A 13,197-nucleotide genomic window follows, 5' to 3' on the forward strand; every position below is an offset into this window, starting at 1 on the left:
TGTAATGAGGCGGTGGCATCAGGCGTCCCAGCAGATTTGGATCTGATGTCTGACACTGTATGACCTAGGGCAGGATAATTATCTGCAATGAGGGGGATAAAATGCTCACCTAACAGAGTTTGAGGGACAGATGATATGTTCTAATACATGCAAAGAATTTGGCACAGCACTTGACATAGAGTAGGCACTTAAACAATGCTATCTTGTCCCTCTGAGTTCTGTATCAGAATCTCCAAAATTGTGGAACACTAGCCCACAGTTTTTCTATTATTCCTTTCAATGTTAAAATATTCCAAGAATTTTACAGCTGAAATCGTTCTTTAGTATTGCATGGTCTGAGTCCCATATTTAAGTGGTGAAAAAAACTGTAGCTTTTGGTTTAGGATTCTTGGATTTGGTGTTCTTATTACACAATAAAAAATTAATTAGCAAAACAAAGGGGTTAAAATTGGAATCATTTCATTTATGTCACAATTAGACCAACTTTTTAAAAAGCAAGTGATTTTGGAAATACTCTTTCCTTCTGGGTCATTGTGCCTAAACATTATTTTGGAATAAAAATATTTAAAAGAAGCTTTCCGTAGTTGGGAATTGGCACATTACAGGAAACGATAGAACTGGTAGGTCCTGAGTACCAGTTAAAAAGTAAGTTGATTACTAGTGAGGGAGCAGAGTTTTTACAGAGGAAGCCTTTTTTTTTTTTTTAAGTTACAAATTAAACCTACTTGGCTTTGGAGAAGATTCTTGAGTTTAACTTTCTCACATTTGTTTTAGAAACAGTCCTTCTATAGGCCAAGATTTCTTCAAAATATTCAACAGCCGAACATAAGATCTAAAGTGTGATCAAGGGATCTAAAAAGCTAGTTTTTTTCTCCAAACCAGCATGGAAGACTAATAAGAACTACACCAGGAGTCAAGAGCTCCTGCCCTAACCCCAGCTCGGCCGGTACGTGGCCAAGTGAGTGGTCCTTGGTAAACTGCTTCATCTATCTCTGAAGACCTCTAAGAGTTCTACTTGGAAGACCAAGTTATGGTCAAAAAGGATGGGCGTTAAGGTACAGCGCAGGGAATACAGGGGTAGGCAAAAGCAGGTTTACAGTTGTGAGTACGTGAAACAATTTATTCTTGTATTATTATTATTTATTAATTACTGCATTTGTATTACAACTGTAAACCTACCTTTGCCCACTCCTGTATAGTCAATACCATCGTAATAACTGTGTATGGAGCCCGATGGGTACTGGACTCAAGAGTGATCACTTTGTTGGGTATATAAATGTCTAATCACTATTTTGTTCACCTGAAACTAATATGATATTGTATGTCAACTATAACTAAAAAAAAAAAAAAAAAAAAAAACACACAATCTAAAAGTTATTTTAACAATAAATTAAAAAAGGACAGGCGCAAGGTAAGCCTATAACTTAGCATTTATCCTTAGCAACAGGCACAGTTGGTCCTATATCTTAGAAGATACAAAGTTGATAAATCTCCCTCGACTCTCTTTTCCTCACAAAGGTAATCTTACTGTCTTGGACACTTTAAGTTAAATTCTGAAAATATCTGCGCTCCCTCCCTTTCTCTTGATGAGTCACTATTAATAGGTATGAATACAGCTTATCTTTCACTTCTGTACCATTTTTTCCATTCCTGGTTCAGGCATTCATCCCCTCATGCCAGGGTCACCTGTTGTTCCAGCTGCCAGGTCCCTCCCTCTGCTTCCAACACATCACTACCATCGCATGACAAATGTCAAAGTCCGGTGTGCCATCATGTCATGAACCTTTCCTCTATCACCTAAACAACAGTAAAGATCAAAAGGAAACCATTTGCTTTATAGGCAGCTTTCTTCAAACATTCATATAAATATGTATTTTCGGGCACATCATTTTTCTGCCTACAAAACTATTACAATCAATTATACTAGCCAAACTGATAATATGTTGGCTGTTACACCAAAAATAGCAGCTCTTTTATATGAGAAGAATATATATATATATAACACCTAGGAGTATATGAGCATCTCAATAAACTTCATAACATTATAATCTGAAATATGCAATTATATGTAGACATAGGTCCACAGAGATACGTAAAAGTGAAAGGGAAAGCTAGCACACCCAGGAAATAGATAATCTACTTTGTTTCTATTGTCTAGGATCCAGTCAAGCTTAAAATTCACAGTGTGGGTGCTCCATTCAAGAAGAAGGAGGACTGTAAATATGTTCACCTGCAATTATAGCTCAAAGCACTTAAAGGATGTTTCCGATAATCCTTATGCTTTGGAGTAAGGATGCGATTACCACCATTTTTAGAACATCCTCACAATAGAGAAAGGATCACTGTTCCTAGGATGTCTTTGTGGCCTAACTTTAAATTCAAAGCACAAAGTTTGTCCTTCCAGTTTTAAAAAAGTAACAATCAGCCCACCGGCGCAGTGTCACAGTGCTTAGTTATTCAAAAGCTGGCCTCTACCTCTCCAACCCCCACCTTACACTTAAAAAACACACACAAAACAAACAAACAAACAAAAAACTCGGCCAAGTAACCGACCTGTGCCTCTGGGTTTTCCCCTAAGGCAGTGGGCACATTACCACCTCCACACCTGGGCCCACACCAGGCCCTGGTCTGATGACCTCTCTTACTCTTCTTCCTAGTTATCACCTTCCAGACCACTCAAACCCTTGCTTTTCCTGAAACGCTCCTCCCTGGCTCAAGCCCTGGGGAACTCTCCCCTCCTCTAAATACCTACAGACCTGCTTCTTATACCTCCCTCTCAAAACTGACTAGAGAACCTTAGCGTCTTCCTTCTTTTTGAGATTCCTAACTTTTCCTTCTCACCAGATGATAGATGTCCATCTGAGGCAGAGATTGTGTTTCCAAGGCCTTGTATCCTCCCAGGACCTAGAAGATTCTACATAAATAGCCACCGTAGATATGATAATGTTTAAGTTATATAACCACAAAAGAGAAAGGAAAACTTCCTTTTGACTGCTGACACATCAAGAATAAACAAATACTATAGCTGTTTAAAGCAGTTGGCAAGCAGATCTCAAATGGCAGATGCTTTTCTTTGCTCTTTACAACATATTCCAACAATACAAAATGCTACTACTGAGAAGGCAAATCTGATACTTCCTAAAGGGAAGTGAAGTTTACAAGAGTGTTGTCACATAAAATCTCAGTTCCCCAAACACTAACCTACTGAAGAGAAGAGAAACATTAAGTCATTCTATCTTTCCTTTCCAGTAAGGAACACAAATGTACTTACTTGATAATCTTGCCAAAGTACCAATTCCTCCTTAAATAGAAACATCTCTCTCAACCCATATATATCTACGAACATCTACCTGATTACCTACAAGTGCTCCTACCATAAATGGTAGCAAAGGGCAGATAACTACTAGAAGCATCTTGAGTATCTGTTTGTTTATATAATTTAAAATCAAAAGTTATATGACATTTGCATTAGAGGAAGCCTCTGTCAAAAGAGTCATTTTATACATATGTGTATACACACACACACAGTTACTAGTATCTTTTGATTAGTGCTAATACATTTATGCTTTTATGAGATAGGAATAAATGTTACCACTGTTCTCAAAAGCTATGTCGTAAATCAGCTGTCCCACTATGCAATTATATTTACTACTAGAGGCTCAGAGCACAGATTTGTGCACCAGTGGGGTCCTCTTGGCGTGACCTGCAGGGATTGGGCCAAAACCAGCAGTCCAACACTGCCTGCCGCTCCTGCTCATCCTGGCCCCACTGCACCTGCCACGGCCGCTGCCACAGCCGCTGCTTAGTAGGCTCGCTGCCGCTCCGCTGCGGTGGCCAGCCATGAGCCCTGCGTCTGGCGCCCGTTGGTCAGCTGAGCACGCTCCCACTGTGGGAGTGCACTGACCACCAGGGGGCAGCTCCTGCATTGAGCGTCTGCCCCCTGGTGGTCAGTGAGCATCATAGCAACCAGTCGACCAGTCATTCGGTCATTCAATAGTTCGGTCGCTTAGGCTTTTATATATATAGATAATTGCCCATGACAAAGACACTGACTTCTTAAATATTCCAAGTATAAACAACCAAATGAATTAGTCTGTATTCTTTAACTTGCAGGTGGACAGAAACAGCACTAAAGCAGCCCAGGTAAAATGAGGTTGGGATGCACTGACTCTACATAACCCAGCAGCAGGAAAGCCACAGCTGGGCTCTAGGATCAGCTCAAAATGAACTCCACCAGGACAAGATAGTGTCTTCGCTTCTATAGTTTGGCTTCGTTCTCCCTTCCTGAACTCTGCCTTCTTCCACTTAACTCCCTGCTCTGCCACAAAGATGGTCTATTCCCCAACAAAGTCACACTCGTCAGCTTGGGTCCATACACCCACCCTGGTGGCCACGGTCCCAGGTTTGGCCAGTCTACACGAGAACTAGAACTAACTAGATGGATTGTCAGGAATAACAGTAAGTGCTCCAAAAGGTGAGTTTACTTCCCAGAAGTGGGAAGGAGAGCTCATTTGTCTGCCCCCCAAATACCACCACTTATCAAGAAAGTCCATTTTTGTGTCTATTGTGAAACTGTATCTAATAGGCAGTCCTCAACCTGGTAATATGTTACATTCCAGAAGTTCACTTTTAGAGTCTTAATTAAGTTAATGATCTCTTATGTGGCACTTGAAATGCATTTCTTGAGAGACAAAATGTAGACACTGGCTTCGCTGGCATATTAAACTCATAACTGAAGTATAATGTTAATAATGTTTCTAACACTCTACGCAAACCCCAGTCATACACTGTTTCTATAGGAAAGTGTATCTGAAATTCCACTTAGAACAAGACAAAGATGCTCAATTTAATCCATTTACTGAGCATCTAGTAATGCCAGTGGCTAGCTTTGTACGTACATTATTTAACACTTAATCCGTACACAACACAGAAGGTAGATGTTGAAAACTGCACCAAAACCATAAGGAAACTGGGAGTCAAGAAGGTTTTTATGCCCAAAGTGAACTGTTGAAATAAATCAAAGCCAGATTCAAAACCATGTATGTTTGACCCCAAGGCTGGGACTGCTGTTCTTTGATAGTCACAGCAGCCAGACAGACGTGGGTTTACACTCGAGGAGACTGAGAGCTAATGTTTCAGACTCTGTAACTATCTAGATTTTTGTGTAGAGAAGGGACTAGTGGGCAGTCAGAGCCAATAGCCAGACATTAACTTTCTGTCTGAGAAAGCACGTCTTCCTGAGAAGGCACGTCTCTGGCAGAACAAAATAAAACATTTCTCTGAGTAAACCTTGAAGTAAACTGATGCTTCTTGTACTTACATGAAGAGCATCTGAAAACCAAGGGTATGTAAACAGTATCTTCATAAAAAATTTATTTTGCCTTGTTGAAAAAAGAGTGTGCTGCCCTCGCTGGTTTGGCTCAATGATAGAGTGTCAGCCTGTGGACTAAAAGGTCTTAGGTTCGATTCAGGTCAGGGGCACATGCCCGGGTTGCGGCCTCCATCCCCAGTGGGGGGCGTGCAGGAGGCAGCCAATCAATGATTATCTCTCATCATTGATGTTCCTATCTCTCTCTCTCTCTCCCTTTCCCTTCTTCCCTAAAATCAATAAAAATGTATTAAAAAATAAAAAGCGAAAAGAAAAAAGAGAGTGCTATCTATTGAAACACTTGTCTAAGGCGTTTAAAAGAAAATTAAAAATGCAAAAATAACTGACTAAATGTGATTCAGTTCTGCCAATATAAATGCAATTAATGCATTTAACCTCATTAACTGTTTTACACTTAGAAAACTTTTTGGTTATGCAGTATTTAATACATGCAAGAGAATATATTAGCACATTTGTTGGGGAAAATAACATTAAAATTGATAATTATAAACCTGCTATCCAACGTAAAGGGCAGACCATCACCGCTGAGCCATGCAGCTCCCTCAGCGCTTCTTTCTGTCTGACTGAGGCCGACAACCATTTCTTTCTGAACGTCTTTGGTTCAAGATGGGACTTTAATAATAAATTAACCCTGTGCCTTTTGAAATCAAAGTGGAGAAGTGGTCAGAAGTAACAAGACAGAAAACAGCTGATTCATAATCATGAAACAAGGGGATAGCTCTGTATATGGTCTTAACCCAGAAACTGCTAGACAGAGAGACCTGTCGGATCTTTTGGTTTCACTCATGGCCCAAAGCCAGAACGAGTCACTGGGAATATAAAACTAAGTTAGATCTCCTTAACATCTGCCAGATTACTAGACACGTGACCTAATATATGACTGGTGAACTCCAAATTATTCCAAATTGCGGTAAGGTATGACTAAGCCCAGACAAACCGGTTCTCCCATGCAGAGCCTTAAACACGACAGACACAATAAAAATCAAATAAGAAGGAAAAGAAAGGAGCACTCTGACTAATAATGAACTCCACTTCATATCATGGAAAAAAGAACCAATGACTTGAGGGGGGAAATTAAATAAAACAGTCAATAGTTTACTAAGAGTTTAATTTGTTGTAATAGTGTGTTAACCAATTTATATTATGGGGGAAATTTTAAGGTATGTCATCTGTGAGGTTGAAGAGTTTACAATATATGCCAAAGGAAAGGACATAAACACTAAACTATGAATTGTTTCACTAAAAATACAAATGGAGATTAAAGAAGTCGAGCATGTGTTACAAATTAAATGTATAGCGAATACATGCTAAGGAGGAAAGGGAAAGGGAAGCTTAACTAAAGGGAAGGAATGACACAAAGATCCGGCACGATAATTGGGTAAGTGCACCACTATTCATAAACAAAGATGTCCATCATAGAGAAAAGTTGAAAACAACTACAATGGCCACTAATAAGGAACTAGTTAAATACATTATGAACCACCTATGTATGGAATGCTATCTCACAATAACAAAAATGATGTAGATGAATATTTGTTGATGTGGCATGGTCTCGGTATATTGTCAATCAAATCAGGTTTCAAAACAATATAAGAACCCATTTTAGGGAGAAAAATCGTGTGGATCTAATCTAGGCATAGAGAGAACATGGCAGAACACACACAAAAAAAATATTAAAAATGGTTTCTCTGGGTAATGATAGTTTTGATGAGTTTTCTACTCTTAATAATTTTCACATTTTTAAAGTTCTTTCCAATTAGCACTGTTAATTTTTAAAAGGTATTTTAATTAAAAGGCATTAATCATTAAATACCCAATTCAAATGTCCTCGGCTCCTGAAACCCTTCGGATCTAGCCCACTCTTCTGTCTGTTTCCGGAGTATTTAATACAGGGTGGTGCCAAAGTAGGTTTACAGTTGTTCATATGAAAAAGAATACAATAATTAATACATAATTATATAAGAATATAATTCAGATACTCACAACTGTAAAATTACTTTTGTCCCACCTTGTCTATGAACATCAACCACATTTGTTTGAAATTATAACTTTCTATGTTCAGGCTTGATTATCAACTCCCAAAATGGAGTAAACCTGTCTTATTTGTACTGGAATTCACCCTCACAACCAAGATTCCCAAATACCCAGTACACTACTATGTTGATTTAAACCTAATGCTAGACTGTAAAATTTACATATTTGAAGACTACGTTCCTAGCAGCTCTCTAACCAAAAATTCATCTATGCTGGGCATGTTCAGAAATAGCATCAGGTCCATTCTGGGAAGAGAAATTATAAGTCAGAATATTTCTCTGTTAATTATTACCTCCATGTTTACTTTCCAAGTTACCAAAGATGTCCTTATTTGACTCAATTAAGACAGAGGTCAGTATTTCCTAACCCAGAGGCAAGTCTCTCAGATTTCTATTCACGAGTTTCCGCTTGAAATGAACAAGAATTACTTTTGCAATAATCCAAGTCCATCCCCAACTCAGTAGGAACTATAAATACCTATTGAGTTAGGGAGAAATAAGGAAAATAAATGTTTTAAGATTACATAAGGGAATTGACATAAATGGGTGTCTTGCAATATCCAAGGCATTTTTGAAAGGTTCAATAAAAAAATGTGTTTTGAAAACTAGGTGGGTGAGATTTAAAATAAAAACAACCACCACAATCTTTGCTGTTACTTAGCAATTTCAGGCTTCAATTGTTCCCTTCTAAAGGGCAAGTCAGAAAACCGAAGAAACTGCTTCTTAAAGAAACACTGAGAGGCCTGGTCCAGTTTCCTTTCTTCACTCCATTTTATTCCCTAGCATTTTAAGCCCCTTTAAACTGCCAGATTTAGTTTTGTTTCTCTCTCTCCCTCTCTGAAGACAATTTATTTTCATTAAAACGTAATTTCTGAATCAAAAAGCAAAGCCTCACGCGGAAGTTAGTCAGGAGGAACCCTAGCTTCTAGGCCCTGTTGTGACACTACGGGAGGAAATGGAGATGCGAGAGAGCACAGGGAAGGGAGGAGGACGTTCAAAAGGGACTGACTTATCCCCAAGCACTGCCACTCGACAGCCATGAGGGGAGGGGTGCCAGGGCCCGGTTACAAACTGAGAACTCCAGTCACACTCTTAAGAAAAGAGGCTTAAATTATGAATTGGCCTCAGCACTTATCTTCAATTCCAGAAGCTCTGTGAGCATGACAACCTGAGTTGACAAGCAAGGATTCAAAAACCAAACCTTGCTTTTATCAACCCAACCAAAGTCATACCACCAGGCTGAGATGATCATTGAAAACTGTGGCTCAGCTGGAGCCAGTTCATACCAGCCCACCAGAGTCAACTGTCATCTTCTCCGGATTTGGGGCAAGCCAGTTGTTAGACATAGCCATCATTAAAAGTCAAATGATATAAACATACAATTGAAATATACTATATAAAAACAAAGATAATAAATACTCAAAACTCGCCACTTCCTATTTCCTATCACCTTTGCTCTTGATGTTATTTGAAAGTATTTGATCTGATTGGTAGATAACTATGTAACAATGTGCTTTTGCACATCACTTCTCGCCTCTGCTTGTGGTGACTTTTGTTGAAATCAGCCATGATGGGAATATTTACACCACAGAAATCAGCAAACTCTACAATCCCCTCCTCCCTCCTTCCAGCCGACCAGGTCTTAGCCCACCACTGCTTGATAGCAGTTAAAGAAGTTGAGCTGGTTAATCTTCTGAGTCAAAATAAAGGCATGTAAACTGTAAGTCATGATACAAATATAATTCTGTGGTTCTATGATGTACCAGTTATGACACAAAGTACTAGCTACACAGTCTTTCATCTGTGTATTGACTCATATCAAATCTAATACACAACAAGTCAACCGAGTTTCAGAGACTGGGTAACTACTAAAAGCACAAGAGCAAGAGTCAGGACTATGAATGTCTGACTCAAAAATGTATAATCTTTTCACTAGGCGACCATGTATTAACATTATCATAATCATAATGAAACCAAAATCAACCACATAAAACTGCCTGGTAGTTAGCAAACATTAATAGCTTCTAATGTGTAAAAATCACATACACAAAGAAGAATATAGGGAAGGTGTAGACAAAGAGCTCAGTTTTACTCATATTCACTGTTTATTCATATCTACCTCCAAAATGTAATCACAAAGTAGAGGTAAGAAATGGGGCCCGCAGAACCATCAGGACTAAGAATATATGTGTTTGAAAGGTATACTACAAAAGGATTCCTCTTTTAAATACTTATGCTCTACCCACCAAACTGATGTACCCAACAACTTAAAATGACACATTCTACCAGGAAAGAATCGTTTCTCAAATGCTAACATAAATTTTTGAAGTACTTTTGCTTTTTACTTTTAAATATTTTCTCCTTTAGACTTTGAAGTTATTTGATTGTGCTATTCTTTTACCATGGATTCTTACAGAAAATTCACTTGATAGTCAAAAGAATTCTAAAAGGCTAACAAAACTTTACTTACTGATTATTTTTAAAAAATTCTTGTCATCTTGGCTTCCTATAAGTTACCGGCTTCTCCCATTGTTCCAGTACATTTCCATCACCTGTCACAAGGAGAAAGAATCTGATTAGTTATATGTCTCATAGAGACCATTTCTTGGTGTCTATGTTAGTTTTTTCCTTTCTTTATACCCAAAACATATTTGTCTCTTCCAAATCAGAAAGAAAGACCCCCCCCCCCCCAGGAGAAAAAAGATTTAAAGAGAGGTATTTCTACTGTTAGGGTTTGGAATGGAGAACCCCTAAAATACCCACTCTTATGTTTTTGGGAAGAGATTCCTTGTTTCCTGGGAGGGAGCAGTATTAAAGGAACCCACTTTTTGTTTTTCCTCCCCAATTCCTTCCTTCCTTCCTTCTCAAAAGTGAGTGACTAATTTGCCTGAGAGGACTAGGAAAACAACTGACTTAGTGCTTGGCCACTGCACTCAGCTGGGCAGCAAGGGCCACTGGGAACCAGCTCACCTCCACACAGTAAGCAGGACAAGGGCTGCCTGCTCCCGAGAGGGCCAGCAGCTCTCTCTGTCCTGGCTGATGACTGGGTCAGGGTTGCTGGGTCCAATGCATGTTTTAGCGAGGAAGTAACTGAACTTCTGTGTTATCTAATTCTGCTTTATTGGTAATTACATTACTATCTGTGTTGATTCCCATTTGAATCCTTGCTCTGTTTCTCGAATTGTTTAAAACTTAAAGAATATGAAAGGTGAATAATTAGGCAATCCAAACCACCAAAGGACAATGCACAGGTAAAACCTTGGTTTAAAGCCCTACCACTAAGTAGCCTTGGGAAAATAATTTCATCTTTTCCCAGCCTCAATGTCTTCATTTCTGAAAAAGGATCAAACGCCCCCTACGATTCTGTGTGGATGAATGATATAATCTACCAAAGTCAAGCATGCTTTGATCCAACAAGGACATTATCCCAGCACCAGGAACACCCAATGCCCAATGATCAGACTTGCTACTTTGTCCATATGTCCAACTCAAGCACTGGAGATTTATAATTCATGAAATAATGGAATATGCCCAGCAAAGTGCCTTCCTTTTTCCAAGAGGAAATCATTCAGAATATTTTACTTTTTTAAATTTCATAACATTATAGGGTCTACAACCTAGGGATAGAAGTGCTGTTGTCTTTCCCTTCACCGAAGAGAACCAAAGGAGAACACTCACCTCCTACCAGGCAGGATGCAACTATCACTCATTTTATATGAAGAACATTTGGCTCCAAGTAGACAACACATAAAATAAAAACCTACCACCTTCCCTCGCCTGAAGCCTCAGTGTTAAGTCCTTCAGAAAGATTAACAATAATTGTACAATGGCTCCATACACTGATGTTCCATGAGAGACAGTGTTGCTTCAGTTATAGAAGAGACAGAAACCTCAAGTTATCCAAACCATTAGGGTGTGTGTGTTTGTGTGTGTGACAAAAAGAAGGCAGAGAATGAAGCAAAAGCCACCTAAATCCAGAGTGTCCTAGTAACAAAGAAAGAACTTGCCAACATCAATAAAAACAGCAGGGAAGGGCTGACGAGTCAAAGGCTCGTAAGATTACACCCAGCACTGAAAGGAACATGCTCATTACGAGCTATAGCTTTGGATGACTGGTCACTTGGCATGGAAGTCTTTTAAATGATGGGAAATGCAGAAGGCTCTGTTATAGGTTTAAATAAATAGGCTTGAATTCCACCTCTGCTATTTAACTGCAGTGTGGTCTTTGCCAAGTAATTTAATCCTTCTATCTTCAGTTTCCAAGTCTGTAAAATAAGGACAATAATACATACCTTGGAGAGTAGTTATTTAGATTAGAGATGATGCATTACAGTGCCCATCACAGAATATGTTCCCAAAATGTAATTGCAATTATTATTTTTACTAGTCCAAATATGATAGTCTATAAAATTCATGGTAACTATTGCAATTATGGTATACAGTCCATTAAATTCAGATTCGGTCCCTAAGTGACCATTTTGGAGAGAGGTTCAAATCATACTTTTGACAATAATATGAAACTTTTCTATGTTGTTGTGAAGTGTTAAATAAAAAATCCCCATCTTAGTTGACAGTCTTCACTAATGTGGAAACAGAAAGCTCTAGCTATGCATATGCTAGCATTCTTCACACAAGTAACTGAATGTTTTTTATTATAAATTCCTGAAAGAAGAACTGAATCATTTCCATCAGTGCTAATTCTCCTGATGTCCACTGTAATGCCAAGAACTCAGCAGGCATCTGTGGGCGATGAAAGCCGCACTGAGAATGGCAGGCACCTCTGACCCAGGCTAGCTTCGCATGCAAGTCTCAGCAACAGTATGGATTTGTCAGCTATGTTTTTGTGTGTGTTTTAAAAAGACACAGGTGAGGCAATACCAACATTTAAACAGAACTTTCTATCTAAAAAGAAGTTCATTTTGAAAATGATGCCACACTATTCTAATAAAAAGGTTAGGGAGAGGTGGGGGAGATAAGAGATTAACCGAAGGACTTGTATGCATGCATATAAGCATAACCAATGGACACAAAACTCTGGGGGGTGAGGGCATGTATGGGAGTGGGGTGGGGGGGGGGGCGCAATGGTAAGATATTACACATATAATACCTTAATAAAAAAATGAAAAAAAAACCATTATTTTTATTGAAAAAAGAAAATAAAGTGTTGTTGACTCCTTCCAAGTCATCCTCTTTAGGACTCACTCCGATGATGCTGATGCTCCCTTCAAAACCAGTGTACGGTATTGCCCACAAGAAAACCTGTCTCATTACAGGGTAGTCACTCCTGAATTCTAAACAAAACCACTTTATTTTCTACTATACTGTGTGGATGAAAGCAGAAAATATTTTAATAGGTTCAAGGAATCAAGTTCATCCTCAAAGATGGTAATTTCCCACCACAATGGGTATTCAAAAAAATTACAAGTGTCTTAAACGCCGGACTTGAGTGAACTAACCATGTGGCAGAAGTCCTAGAGGTAGGGAAGAGGTTATAAGGTGGTTGAGATGATGTTCATTTCTTAAAAATGCAGTGCAATGGCAGTTTCAACAGAACGTAAGCAATTAACTTAGCTGACGCATTTAAAGGGAATGATCTGAATGTACAAGTCCTGGGTGGGATTATGAAAAGCCCAGTACTTCTTAGTCATGCTTCATATACAATGTTGAGATCCACAACAGTCTCACAAAAACCTGGCTAAAAATAATACACTCCTTTTTGGATGTATGGTCGGTCTCTCCTCTAGGGCGAGGCCAAGCCTGTTCCCCAAGGTGTAA

The 13,197-nt window shown here is 38.9% G+C and overlaps 1 protein-coding gene across 5 annotated transcripts in view; it reads right to left on the reverse strand.

Moving 5' to 3' along the window:
* The window catches only part of SGMS1 (sphingomyelin synthase 1), a 253,701-nt gene that overhangs the window by 78,941 nt on the left and 161,563 nt on the right, over positions 1-13,197 (reverse strand). For all 5 annotated transcript variants that reach the window (XM_079793330.1, XM_079793327.1, XM_079793325.1 and 2 more), the window contains one exon: positions 9,893-9,974. The gene's annotated coding sequence lies outside the window, so the exon portion shown is untranslated. The remainder of the gene's footprint in view (positions 1-9,892; positions 9,975-13,197) is intronic.

This window comes from Cnephaeus nilssonii (genome assembly GCF_951640355.1).
Source record: "Cnephaeus nilssonii genome assembly, chromosome: 16".
In the NCBI taxonomy this organism is placed as follows: Eukaryota; Metazoa; Chordata; class Mammalia; order Chiroptera; family Vespertilionidae; genus Cnephaeus; species Cnephaeus nilssonii.